This window comes from Bufo bufo, chromosome 2 (assembly GCF_905171765.1).
Source record: "Bufo bufo chromosome 2, aBufBuf1.1, whole genome shotgun sequence".
Classification (NCBI taxonomy): domain Eukaryota; kingdom Metazoa; phylum Chordata; class Amphibia; order Anura; family Bufonidae; genus Bufo; species Bufo bufo.
The window spans coordinates 503,009,845-503,024,993 of NC_053390.1; the positions used below are offsets into that span (position 1 = coordinate 503,009,845).

General features: G+C 44.5%; 1 protein-coding gene across 1 annotated transcript in view; it reads right to left on the reverse strand.

Moving 5' to 3' along the window:
• MAST3 (microtubule associated serine/threonine kinase 3) overlaps positions 1-15,149 on the reverse strand; it is a 163,412-nt gene that overhangs the window by 21,726 nt on the left and 126,537 nt on the right.

The following is a 15,149-nucleotide window of genomic DNA, read 5'->3' on the forward strand; positions in this document are numbered from 1 at the left end:
TGAAGAACAAAATTTTTATTTACTTTTGAGTATTTTAGTTTTTAATATTTTTTGCAACTTTAATTAGTTCCGCAAGGGGATCATTTGATTTATTGTACTGTACTGTTATGTCCTTTGATTTTACCGGCAGGGTGTAATAGAAGTGATAAGATGGCAGGCCTAGGGGCTCTCAGTAGGTCCGTGGCTTAATGGTCTCCCTGTGATTGTGTCCATTGGGGGCCGAATCAGAGACAGAAGGAGCAGGCGGGTGTCATTTGTTAAATATGAGAGGCCTCAGCTTCTGTACTAGCTCCATACATTACCTTCTGACTATATTACACACACACAAGGGGTTAAAGTTTACCTCCTTCTCCACTAAATGGGAATTTCGGTTGTTTCAAATTATCCCCCATTGTTCATTTTAGGGAGGCTGCAGGGGGGTACAGGGCCCATGGTAGACCCTCACTAATCTAATATTGGATAACTTGAAAACAGCCGGAATATCCGTTAATGCTCTACCGCCCAATCTGACATTGAGTGTAGAGAGATGTTCCTGCAAAAGGGTGTATAGTTGTCAAGGCAACCATAGTAAATACCATCCTATAAGACTACCCATGCATGAAACACTCCGGACATTTTATGGTTGCCTTGGCAGCTGCATGTAGTAGTGTCTGTAATGCCCCCTTAACCTGTTACGGACACATGACGTACTGGTACGGCATGTTGTCTCAGTACTTAAGGACACATGACGTACCAGTACCAGTACGTCATGTGTATTTCCGATCACCGCCGCGCGGAGCAGGCACCTTGGGTCAATGCGCTGGGGGGGAGCAAACCGCAGGTCAATTGCTGCGTTTCCGGGTTATTCGGGTCTCTGGGGACCCGATAACCCGGAACAGGATGGTGATCGGTGTGTGATAATACACCACCAATCACCATCCTGCTATCCTGAGAGGTGATGTGACATCACCATCTCAGGATCGCCTATCATTGGTCGGCTGCAGGGCGGGCAGTTTCAAATTACTGCAGCGCTCCTCTCTTCCTCCTTTTCATTCCGGGACCCAAAGAGAGAGGAGCGCTGCACGTCGGATCTCAGAGCCAGCACCCCCATCTGTTTAGAATCATCTCCAGCACCCCATCTGTGCCTCAGCACCCCCTTGGGGCGCAAGCAGTTTTTTGTTTTTTACCCTGCGTACGTTGACTGTGGCCTGCACTCTTAGCGTCCGGCCACTGTTAGCGCATCGCACACTCCCACCGCTGATCAACTTGGATGGTTGATCAGCGATTTAGATTTTATTTTTTGCCCTTTTTTTGGTTATTTTTTTTTTGTCTGTTAGGTTTAGGGTGAGTTCGCGAACACCCGTGCCCCTACATACACGCACACCAAATAAAAAAGTTTATCACACACACACACACTCCTATGGCTCGCCGAATTGCTCGCCGAGGAGGCATACGCCCAGCTTGCCTTTAGAGTCCGAGAGACCCAGTGAGGACGAGGATGACCCCACTTTCCTTCTTGTCATCCGCGTCCTCCTCATCATCTAGCGATGATGATGAGCCCCCCAAAGCGGCGAAGACGCCGCCAGGCGGAGCAAGGGGACCACCATGCTAGGGACCCTGTGGCTCACAATAGTACGAGCAGCTCTGGGGCTCGTACTAGTTTTCTGGCCCACCAGTTAAATCCACCGGAACCCCCTGCCGGTGAACTTGTCTGGTATACCCCAGAGCGTTTTGAGCCAGTGATTCCTGATTTTGTAGGCCAACCAGGAATCCAGATTTCCACAGTGGGCTTCACTGAATACGACTACTTTAGTACTTTTTTTCGGCGACCACTTTGTAAATCTAATGGTGGCGCAAACAAACCTGTACGCCCAACAGTTTGTTGCTCAACACCCGGGCTCCTTTTTGGGCTAGGCCTGGTGGCTGGACTCCGGTCAGTGCAGCCGAGATGAGGACATTTTGGGGCCTCGTGCTGCACATGGGCCTAGTCAAGAAACCTAGTGTCAGGCATTACTGGAGTGGGGACGTCCTCTACAGACCCCACTTTACAATACGGCCATGGCACACTCCAGGTTGAGGCCATCCAGAAATGCCTGCATTATTCAGATAATGCAGCATGTCTCTCCCAAGGTGATCCTGCCTCTGACCGCTTGTACAAAATCAGGCCGGTCATCGATCACTTTGGGGCCAAATTTGTACAGGCCTATGTACCTGGAAGGGAGGGTCGCGGTTGATGAGTCTTATTGCTTTCAGGGGAGACTCCTTTTCCGCCAGTATGTTCTATCTAAGGCGGCGAGGTATGGCGTGAAGCTGTACAAACTTTGTGAGAGTGCCTCAGGGTACACTTTGAAGTAGGGTTGTTGCGGGTATCGAAATTTCGATACCCAATCGATACTTTTGTCCCGGTATCGATACGATACCGGGATATCCGTTTTTTCGATACTGGGCTGCGCTTCTGCGCAGTCTAGTATCTCTGAACATGAGCGCGCTGCTGTCGGCGCGCTCATGTTCTCTCTCAGCAGCACGGGAGAAGGAAGCAGTCCTCCCTCCCCCTGTGCTGCTTGCCGCTGCCACCAATGAGAAGAGAGGGGCGGAGGAGGGGCGGCAATGAGAAGAGAGGGGCGGAGGAGGGGCGGCAATGAGAAGAGAGGGGGTGGAGGAGGGGCGGGCGCACTGCGCCACCAATGATAGGATTACTATCGGAGCGATGGGAGGAGACATCAGCTTCACTAGTGGGCGTTCCTTTTCCCTGCGCTGCGATTGGACAGCGCTACAGCCAGGGAGAAGGAACGCCCACTAGTGAAGCTGATGTCTCCTCCCATCGCTCCGATAGTAATCAGCAGCATGTGGAGCAGGAGAGGAGACAGTAATGGGGCACTGCGGGCGAACGGAGCGGCGCCCAGGACTAAATGGTGAGTGCTGAGACATCGCTGGGCGCCGCTCTGTGTGGCCTAATAGTGAAAGTCTGGACTCATATACAGTAGTTCAGTCTTTAACACATACAGGAGGCGGGTGCCGGCAGCAGAATCGCATTGCCGGCCCCCTGCCCCTGACAGGGAGCTGCGATCAGCGGCAGTTAACTGCCGCTGATCTGCTAGTACCCGCCCCCTGTATAAAGGGGTAAAATCATTGGTGGTGCAGTGTGCCCCCCCCCCCCTCAATCCCCCCATCCCATTAAAAATCATTGGTGGCACAGTGCGCCGGCCCCTCTCAACCCTCCAGTATTAAAATCATTGGTGGCAGTGGCCACAGGGACCTCTCCACTCCCCCTCATTGGTGGTGCAGTGGCAGCTTCTGATCGGAGCCCCAGCTGTGTAAGCCTGGGCTCCGATCGGTTACCATGGCAGCCAGGACGCTACAGAAGCCCTGGTTGCCATGGTAACATCCCTGATGCTGTGTGCACAAAGCACAGAGCAGCAGGGACAGTGTGGAGTCCTATTCACCCTGATAGAGATCTATCAGGGTGAATAGGAAAAGGGATGAAAGATCCCAGGTTCTAGCCCCTAAGGGGGGAAATAGTTATTAAATAAAAAGTGAAAAAAAAAAAACACTAAAATATGAAGTATAAATCACCCCCCTTTTCCCAATTTCACATATAAAATATATAAATAAACATATTACATCGCCACGTCAGAAAAGTCCAAACTATTAAAATATAAAAAAAAAATCTAGGTGGTGAATGCCGGAACAGAAAAAATAAAATAAAAACTGCGCGATTCGCCATTTTTAAAAATGAGGAATGCACGTGGCTTTTTTTGTTTATTTTTTTCGCGTGGTATCGAATGGTATCGAGTATCGCAATACTTTTTCATGGTATCGAAACCGAATCAAAAATTTGGTATCGCAACAACTCTACTTTGAAGTTTCGTGTGTACGAAGGGGGAGATTCCCGTATTCAACCCCCAGAATGTCCCCCCCACTCTGGGTGTTAGCGGGAAACTTGTGTGGGACCTTATGCACCCACTGCTAGATAAGGGTTACCACGTGTACGTGGATAACTTTTATACTAGTATCCCCTTGTTCCAGTTCCTCACCGCCAGATCCACGTCCACTTGTGGGACCGTGTGGAAAAATCAACGCGGCCTCCCTACCCACCCCCTTCAGGTACTTATCCCCAGGGGTGAGACACGTGCCCGTACCAGTGGAAACCTGTTGCTGGTCAGATATAAAAGGACAAGAGGGATGTCCTTGTACTGTCCACAATTCATGGTAACGGCATCACCCCAGTCCCTGTGCGAGGTACCGCGGCAACGGTCCTCAAGCCCGATTGTATCGTCGACTAGAATCGGTATATGGGAGAAGTTGATCTCTCTGATCAAGTCCTCAAGCCATATCAAAACCCAGGCATGGTACAAAAAAGTTGCAGTCTACTTGGTACAGGTTGCAGTGTACAACTCTTTTGTGCTGTCCCGGAGCGCTGGCAACACAGGGACATTCCTTCAGTTCTATGAGGCAGTCCTCAAGGACCTGATCTTTTCGGACCATGAAAGAGCAGGCTGGAGTACCTCGGGAACTGGAGGCGCCCGGATCGTCCCTAGCCAACACTTTCCAGGTGTGGTCCACCATACTGGAAAGAAGGGACGGACCCAAAAAAGGTGCAGAGTGTGTCACAGGAGGGGGATACGGAAGGACACCACTACTCCGTGTGACACGTGCCCCGATCATCCAGACCTCTGCATTATTTGGTTGCTTCAGGGAGTACCACACTTCCATGATGTACTAAATTTATATCCCAATTTAGCCACTGACAATTGGATAAAAAAAAAAACTATGGTTCTCAGACTTGACACTAAAACAAACAAAAAATTTTTTTACAAAAATATTATTTAGGCCTCATGCACACGACCGTTGTGTGCACCCGTGGCCGTTGTGCCGTTTTCCGTTTTTTTTCGCGGACCCATTGACTTTCAATGGGTCCGTGGAAAAATCGGAAAAATGCACCGTTTTGCAGCCGCATCCGTGATCCGTGTTTCCTGGCCGTGAAAAAAATATGACCTGTCCTATTTTTTTCACGGCCAACGGTTCACGGACCCATTCAAGTCAATGGGTCCGTGAAAGAACACGGATGCACACAAGATTGGCATCCGTGTCCGTGATCCGTGGCCGTAGGTTAGTTTTTATACAGACGGATCCGAAGATCCCGTCTGCATAAAGCTTTTTCAAAGCTGAGTTTTCACTTCGTGAAAACTCAGAACCGACAGTATATTCTAACACAGAAGCGTTCCCATGGTGATGGGGACGCTTCTAGTTAGAATACACTACAAACTGTGTACAAGACTGCCCCCTGCTGCCTGGCAGCACCCGATCTCTTACAGGGGGCCGTGATCAGCACAATTAACCCCTTCAGGTGCGGCACCTGAAAGGGTTAATTGTACTATCATATCCCCCTGTAAGAGATCAGGGCTGCCAGGCAGCAGGGGGCAGACCCCCCCCCCCCTCCCCAGTTTGAATATCATTGGTGGCCAGTGCGGCACCCCCCCCCCTCCCTCTATTGTAATAATTCGTTGGTGGCACAGTGTGCGCCCCCCCCCCCTTCCTCCCTCTATTGTAATAAATCGTTGGTGGCACAGTGTGCGCCCCCCCCCCCCCCCCCCCCCTCTATAGCATTAACAACGTTGGTGGCCAGTGTGCAGCCTCCCATCTCCCCCCCCCCTCCCCCCCCATCATCATTGGTGGCAGCGGAGTTCTGATCGGAGTCCCAGTTTAATCGCTGGGGCTCCGATCGGTAACCATGGCAACCAGGACGCTACTACAGTCCTCGTTGCCATGGTTACTTAGCAATAGTACAATAGTAGAAGATTAATACTTACCTGCTGCTGCGATGTTCGTGTCCGGCCGGGAGCTCCACCTACTGGTAAGTGACAGTGACAGGTCTGTGCGGCGCATTGCTAAATGAACCGTCACTTACCAGTAGGAGGAGCTCCCGGCCGGACACGAACATCACAGCTCCCAGGTAAGTATGAATCTTGTACTATTGCTAGTAACCCGCTGCAACCAATGATCGGGGGGTGGGGGGGGGCGCAAGATGGGAGGCCGCACACTGGCCACCAATGTTGTTAATGCTATAGAGGGAGGGGGGCCAATGATTGCCACCAACGATTTATTACAATAGAGGGAGGAAGGGGGGGGGGGGGGGGGGGGCCACACTGTGCCACCAACGAATTATTACAATAGAGGGAGGAAGGGGGGGGGGCGCACACTGTGCCACCAACGATTTATTACAATAGAGGGAGGAAGGGGGGGGGGCCGCACTGGCCACCAATGATAATCAAACTGGGAGGGGGGGGGGGGGGGGGGGTCTGCCCCCTGCTGCCTGGCAGCCCTGATCTCTTACAGGGGGATATGATAGTACAATTAACCCCTTCAGGTGCGGCACCTGAGGGGTTAATTGTGCTGATCACGGCCCCCTGTAAGAGATCGGATGCTGCTAGGCAGCAGGGGGCAGTCATGTACACAGTTTGTAGTATATTCTAACTAGAAGCGTCCCATCACCATGGGAACGCCTCTGTGTTAGAATATACTGTCGGAAATGAGGTTTCACGATCTAACTCATATCGACAGTATATTCTAACATAGAGGCGTTCCCATGGTGATGGGGACGCTTCAAGTTAAAATATACCATCGGATTGGAGAAAACTCCGATCTGATGGTATAAAAGGGACTCCGGACTTTACATTGAAAGTCAATGGGGACGGATCCGTTTGAAATGGCACCATATTGTGTCAACGTCAAACGGATCCGTCCCCATTGACTTGCATTGTAATTCAGGACGGATCCGTTTGGCTCCGCACGGCCAGGCGGACACCAAAATGACTTTTTTTTCATGACCGTGGATCCGCCAAAAATCAAGGAAGACCCACGGACGAAAAAACGGTCACGGATCACGGACCTACGGACCCTGTTTTTGCGGACCGTGAAAAAAAACGTTCGTGTGCATGAGGCCTTAGTAAAACTAAAATTAAAAAAATACATATTCGGCATCGCCGCGTCCGAAAGAATCTGCTCTATAAAATACCCCCCCAACCCCTCAGATGGACAGTGTCAAAAAAATTAAATAAAAACGCTGCAAAAAAAAAAAAAAAAAAAGGTTTTTTTTTGTCACCTTACATCGCTTGCTATTACAATTTTTGTGATCAAAAAGTCATATGCCTCCCAAAATGGTGCCAATAAAACCGTCCTCTCATCCCGCAAAAAATGAGCCGCTACCTAAGATAATCGGCTAAAAACTAAAAAAAAACTAAAAAATAATATGACTCAGACTATGGAGATACTAAAATGTTTTTTTTTGTTTATAAAAAGATAATATAGTGTAAAACATAAAGAAATAAAATAAATAAAAAGTAGACATATTAGGTATCGCCGCGTCCGTAAGAATCTGCTCTATAAAAATACCCCATGACCTAACCCCTCAGATGAACACGGTCAAAAAAATTTAATAAAAACAGTGCCAAAACAGCAATTTTTGGGCAAATTTTCAATTTTAATCAGTTTTTTTCCAGTAACAAAGCAAGGGTTAACAGCGAAATAAAACTTAAGATTTATTATCCCGATTCTGTTTACATAAGCACCCCATATGTGGTCGTAAACTGCTATATGACCAAACGGCAGGGCGCGAAGGAAAGGAATGCCGTATGGTTTCTGGAAGGCAGATTTTGATGGCCTTTTTTTTTTGGCACCATGTCCCATTTGAAGCCCCCCTGATGCACCCCTAGAGTAGAAACTCCATAAAAGCGACCCCATCTAAGAAACTACACCCCTCAAGGTATTCAAAACTGATTTTAAAAACTTTATTAACCCTTTAGAGGTGTTCAACAGTTTATGGCAAATGGAGATGAAATTTCTGAATTTATATTTTTGTTAACCTTGCCTCACAAAAATGTAATATAGAGCAACCAAAAATCATATGTACCCTAAAAATAGTGACAACAAAGCTGCCACCTCATCCCGTAGTCTCCAAAAATGGTGTCACTTTTATGGAGTTTCTACTCTAGAGGTGCATCAGGGGGGCTTCAAATGGGACATTGTGTAAATAAACCAGTCCAGCAAAATCTGCCTTCCAAGGACCACACGGCGCACCTTTCCCTCTACGCCCTACTGTGTGCCCGTACAGTAGTTTACGGCCACATATGGGGTCTTTCTGCAAACTACAGAATAGGGGCAATAAATATAGCATTTTGTTTGGCTGTTAACCCTTACTTTGTTACTCGAAAAAATGGATTTAAATTGAAAATCTGCCCAAAAAAAAATCTAAATTCTGATATTTTATCTCCATTTGCCATTAACTCTTCTGGAACACCTAAAGGGTTAACGACGTTTGCAAAATCAGTTTTGAATACCTTAAAGGGTGTAGTTTCTAGAATGGGGTCATTTTTGGGTGGTTTCTATTATGTAAGCCTCACAAAGTGACTTCAGACCTGAACTGGTCCCTAAAAACTGTTTTTGAAAAATTTCAAGATTTGCTTCTAAACTTCTAAGCCCTGTAATGTCCCCAAAAACTAAAATGTCGTTCCCAAAATGATCCAAACATGAAGTAGACATATGGGGAATGTAAAGTAATAACTATTTTTGTAGGTATTACTATGTATTATAGAAGTAGAGAAATTGAAACTTGGAAATTTGCAAATTTTTCCACATTTTTGGCAAATTTGGTATTTTTTTTTATAAAAATGATTTTTTTAACTTCATTTTACCAGTGTCATGAAGTACAATATGTGACGAAAAAACTATCTCAGAATGGCCTGGATAAGTCAAAGAGTTTTAAAGTTATCACCACTTAAAGTGACACTGGTCAGATTTGCAAAAAAATGGCCTGGTCCTTAAGGTGAAATATGGCTGTGTCCTTAACCCATTATGGACACATGATGTACCGGTACGGCATGTTTCCCGAGTCCTTAAGGACACATGACGTACCGGTACGTCATGTGTTGTTCCGATCACCGCCGCCAAATCATTGAGCAGGCACCTCGGCTAAATGCACGGTGACCCCAGTCACCTGCGGTTTGCGGCTTTTACCTTATGCGGCGGCGGTGATCGGCGGTGCCATCGGGTCCCCATGGGGCTGTGGGGGGGACCCGATGGCATGGAAGGCAGCGCGATGCCTTCCTGAGGCATCTGCGCTGCCTTCCGGTGAAGAGCCTGTGAGATCCAGCCCCCTGGATCTCACAGGCCCCGGAAGATGTATGAGTAATACACACAGTATTACTCATACAGCCAATGCATTCCAATACAGAAGTATTGGAATGCATTGTAAAGGAATATACCCCCAAAAGTTTAAGTCCCAAAGTGGGACAAAAAATAAAGTGAAAAATAAAAGTTGAAAAAATAAAGTTTTCCCCCCAAAAAATTAAAATTTTCCAGTAAAAATAAACCAAAACGTCATTTTCCCCAAATAAAGTAAAAAAAAATAAATTGGTAAAAAATGGGGGGAAAAAAATAAATGTATACATATTAGGTATCGCCCGGCTCTATAAACATATCACATGACCTAACCCCTCAGATGAACACCGTAATTTTTTTTAAATTAAAACTGTGCTAAATAAACCATTTTTTGGTCACCTTACATCACAAAAAGTACAACAGCAAGCGATCAAAAAGACGTTTGCTCACCAAAATAGTACCAATCTAACAGTCACCTCATCCCGCAAAAAATGAGCCCCTACCTGAGACAATTGCCCAAAAAATAAAAAAACTATGGCTCAGAATATGGAGACACTAAAACATTTTTTTTGTTTGAAAAAAGCTGTTATTGTGTAAAACTTACATAAATAAAAAATAAGTATACATATTAGGTATCGCCGCGTCCGTATCGACCGGCTCTATAAAAATATCACATGACCTAACCCCTCAGATGAACACAGTCAAAAATTTTAAATAAAAACTGTGCTAAATAAACCATTTTTTGTCACCTTACATCACAAAAAGTGTAATAGCAAGCGATCAAAAAGTCACACGCACCCGAAAATAGTGCCAATAAAACAGTCATCTCATCCCGCAAAAATCATACCCTACCCAAGGTAATCTCCCAAAAACTGAAAAAATTATGGCTCTCAGACTATGGAAACACTAAAACATGATTTTTTTTGCTTCAAAAATGAAATCATTGTGTAAAACTTACATAAATAATTTTTTATTATATATATATATATATATATATATATATATATATATATATATATATATATTAGGTATCGCCGCATCCGTGACAACCTGGTCTATAAAAATATCACATGATCTAACCTGTCAGATGAATGTTGTAAATAACAAAAAATAAAAAGGGTGCCAAAACCGCTATTTCAGGTTATCTTGCCTCACAAAAAGTGCAATATAGAGCAACCAAAAATCATATGTACCCTAAACTAGTACCAACAATACTGCCACCCTATCCCGTAGTTTCTAAAATGGGGCCACTTTTTTGGAGTTTCTACTCTAGGGGTGCATCAGGGGGGCTTCAAATGGGACATGGTGTCAATAAAACCAGTCCAGCAAAATCTGCCTTCCAAAAACCGTATGGCATTCCTTTCCTTCTGCGCCCTGCCGTGTGCCCGTACAGCTGTTTACAACCACATATGGGGTGTTTCTGTAAACTACAGAATCAGGGCCATAAATATTGAGTTTTGTTTGGCTGTTAACCCTTGCTTTGTTACTGGGAAAAATGGATTAAAATGGAAAATTTGCCCAAAATTTGAAATTCTGAAATTTTATCTCCATTTGCCAATAACTCTTGTGGAACACCTAAAGGGTTAACGACGTTTGTAAAATCAGTTTTGAATACCTTGAGGGGTGTAGTTTCTTAGATGGGGTCACTTTTATGAAGTTTCTACTCTAGGGGTGCATCAGGGGGGCTTCAAATGGGACAAGGTGTAAAAAAAAAACAGTCCAGCAAAACCTGCCTTCCAAAAACCGTATGGCATTCCTTTCCTTCTGCGCCCTGCCGTGTGCCCGTACTAGGGCTGTGGAGTCGGAGTCGAGGAGTCGGAGTCAATTTTGGGTACCTGGAGTCGGAGTCGGCAAAAAATGAACCGATTCCGACTCCTACTACATTTAAATTGGAATAAAAAAAAAAAAAAAAAAAAAAAAAAGTTTAAATGTCCCAATTGACTAAAAGTTAGAATTAATTACCGGATTTTTCGCCCTATAAGACGCACCTAGGTTTTTGAGGAGGAAAAATAAGGAAAAAATTTTTTTGAACCAAAAGGTGTGCTTTTGGTGGATGGCACTGTTATGGGGGCATAGGTGGATGGCAGTGTTATGGGGGCATAGGTGGATGGCACTGTTATGGGGGCATAGGTGGATGGCACTGTTATGGGGGATCATTGTGGGGGCATCTGTGGATTGCACTGTTATGGGGGCATCTGCGGATGACACATATACAGCATCTTATCTTATGTGTCATCCACAGATTCCCCCCCCCCATAACAGTGTCCCTGTGTAGTGAATGGGGGCTGGCATCTGTTTCTGTAATGGCAGCGGGGCCCGGTGCCTGCTTCATTCATAAAGTGGGCGGAGCAGGCGCATGTTGTAGTGAGCTACGCTACGAGCGCCCACCCGGCCTCCTGACTGCCAAGAAGTTAGTAGTAAGTAGTACAGCGCTAGATTTAAGATGATAGGAATTCTTTAACAATACCCACAAGTTAGATATGATTACTGTATACTACAGTGAGCGGGGCCCGGTGTAGTAGAATACACTGACTGCACCGGGCCCCGCTGCCATTACAGAAACAGATGCCGGCCCCCAGCCCCTCCTCCCTCTCAGCCTATTCACCGGATGGTCGCAGCATTCGCCCCATAAGACGCACTGCTATTTTTCCCCCACTTTTGCGAAAAATACAGTACTTCTCTACTGTAAGAATAAAGGCCAATGCATGCAGTGCGTCACGTTACCGCAAAACGAACACGTTAAGTGATCATGAAGAAGCATGCTTTTCATATGCTTCACTATATGGCACGCAACGCACAGTTAAGGAGCGGCAATACTTATACTTTCCATGGTTAACCTAGCCTCTCACTGATAACTGATCAAATATGTTTTTTGCAGGACTAGACACTTGTATAAGTGAAGGGAATGGATAGTCAATAGTTCAAGACTGAAGCTGTAAACCATTTGAAAAACTGCTGTCTATCAGCTAAGGCTATAAAAACTTGTAAACTCAGATTGTTAGCTTAAACTTTAAACATGACTATGGGATTCTACTAGGGAAATGATGTTTTAAAATAAATGCCCCTTCCTGGATCCTCCCACTGCCCTATCTTCAGCAGAAGATCAGCACACAAAGGAGAAGGCAGCGGCTTCCTAGCCAGTAGTTCTGTGGTAATGACATGTATGTTGCCTTTCTTTCCTTCAAGGAATGTATAAAATACATTTGCATATTAAATACAGAGGAGTCGGAAGTACCAAAAACTGAGGAGTCGGAGTCTGAGTATTTATCTACCAACTCCACAGCCCTGGCCCGTACAGCGGTTTACGACCACATATGGGGTGTTTCTGTAAACTACAAACTCAATATTTATGGCCCTGATTCTGGTTTGGCTGTTAACCCTTGCTTTGTAACCAGGAAAAAATTATTAAAATGGAAATCTGCCAAAAAAAAGAAATTTTGAAATTGTATCTCTATTTTCCATTAATTCTTGTGGAACACCTAAAGCAGGCAGAAAATCTGCCAAAAAAATGAAATTTTGAAATTGTATCTCTATTTTCCATTAATTCTTGTGGAACACCTAAAGCAGGCATCCTCAAACTGCGGCCCTCCAACAGCCTACAGCAGGGCATTGTGGGAGTTGTAGTTTTACAACAGCTGGAGGGCCACAGTTTGAGGATGCCTGACCTAAAGGGTTAACAAAGTTTGTAAAATAAGTTTTGAATACCTTGAGGGGTGTAGTTTCTAGAATGGGGTCATTTTTAGGTGGTTTCTATTATGTAAGCCTCGCAAAGTGACTTCAGACCTGAACTTGTCCCTAAAAATTTGTTTTTTTTAAATTTATGAAAAATTTCAAAATTTGCTTCTAAACTTCTAAGCCTTACAGGGCTATGAGGGAGGTAGCACTGTTTCATGAGAGACATCTGGTGTGTATGTTTATTCATATAATCGAAAGTATAACGTTTGTATACATATAGTGGATTAGTGGATTTATTTAGTTTTAGCATAAACAAATTGATAAATCATATCTATAATATTCTATATTGGCACATGTTATAACAAGGTATTGAGATTTAAAAAAAAAAAAATACATATACATACATATACACACATATATACACACACACACTTGATGCCATGTGTATCCCACTAGAAGGAAAATGTATTCTTAGGATATATGGAAAGCATTTACGTTGGTTTTCTGCTAATGGGATTTACTCTGAGGGACTGATATTATTCTAACCTAATTAATCAGTCGTTTGGACAGTTAGAATATACTAACCCATAGTGCAATTGTAAGGCCCATTGTATTTCTTATCAAACTCATAAATTCAAGAGTCTGGGAAACTCATGAGTAACGGGCCACAAGTGCAGGATTTGCTCCCCTATATATATGCACAATCGCATGTGGGTTTGAGCACTTCCTGCTTGGTTAATACCACGCCATTCTTTTCAGTTTATATTTATAGAGATGCCTGGAGGTGTATAAACTCCAATTTAAATGTGCCTGTTTTCCATCCACAGGCTACATTTAGGTGCACCTGTGAGGCCTGGGCCATATCAGCCAGTCTTGAGTGGGACTCGCAGACTCCTCCCTCCTCCTATTGCAAGCATGGCTACATGCTGGAGGTAACTGGTGAGTTGTTTGTGAGTCGGCCTCATGCTCCTGTAATTTGCCCACTGGCTTCTGGTAGTGCCCATATGGCGCAGGTAGATGAGTGTTAGGTTCCCGAGCTACTTGAGAAACCTTGGCGCGGTGCTCGGGCTCAGACATGTCCTACACCGTAGGATATGTTGGCTAATCTCTCAATTTTAACATCAGTTTGAGGGTTTAGTAAGATCGCAGAGTGCACCTGTCTTTGCTATTTTGCTATATTGATTACTACATCCACATAATTGCTATCTTGTGTAGGATGTCTATTGTGGTACTTGTGGTTCGCTGCGGGCATCCTCCACCGTATGCATTTTTGCTGGGGATCGTCATTAGCAACGGGCCACAAGTGCAGGATTTGCTCCCCTATATATATATGCACAACCGCATGTGGGTTTGAGCATTTCCTGCTTGGTTAATGCCACGCCATTCTTTTCAGTTTATATTTCTTATCAAACCCATAAATTCAAGAGTCTGGGAAACTCATGATGGTCCCACTAAGTCTGTGAAAATAGTTTCAGGGTGTCAAAGAAGTATCCCTCCTCATTGATATAGGTTGAAAAGGTCAAAGGTATAATGTGTAGCATAATTCTGATGTTAATATGTTACACAACAGTGCCATCTGGAGACAGGTGGATCATGACACCATTCACAACAATATTGCATTCTGGGTAAATATGATCTCATAGGATAATTACCATATGAGCACACCCATCCGATGTGATTGGAAAACCCTAATATGGAAGGGTGTGATCATTTGATAAGTTTTTGGATAAGAAAGCACACATTAGAGAAAGGAAAGAAAAAAGGTGAAAAAAAGAAAAAAGGAAAGAAAGAGGGGTCTATCAAGATGAAAGCCTAGGAGCAGAAGTGAGATTCCTACTAGGACTTGGTAAGAGACACAAAGAATGATATTTCATTTTATTAAGACTAATTTGATAGTGTGGGTGAAATTATACCATCTAGATTGGCGAATAAATAAATTAATTAATCGATCATCTTCATATTGAGATGTAGTCTTAGGATATTGTGAGGCTTCATTATACCTGCAGAAGAATCAAGACTCATAATTTATTAGAGCATTAAATGATTGCCTATATAACGTATATTGATAGTAATATTCTTCGCCAAGCTAAGTGATGGATTCCGACAGGAAAGACTTGTTTCAAGTCCTTCCAATTTAAGATATGGTCTAGCAAAGATCCTAGATCCCTGTTAAATTGTCTTAATAGTCTTACCAAAGTTATGAGTGTGAAAATAGTCCAGGATGGGGCGGAAGGATACAGATATCTCTTCTAAGTTATATCCTTGGATGGATTTGCCCATCTTGAAGTCATGTGATGTGTAGTTGGTTAGAGGGGGGCAGAATGTATTTAGCATTCTAT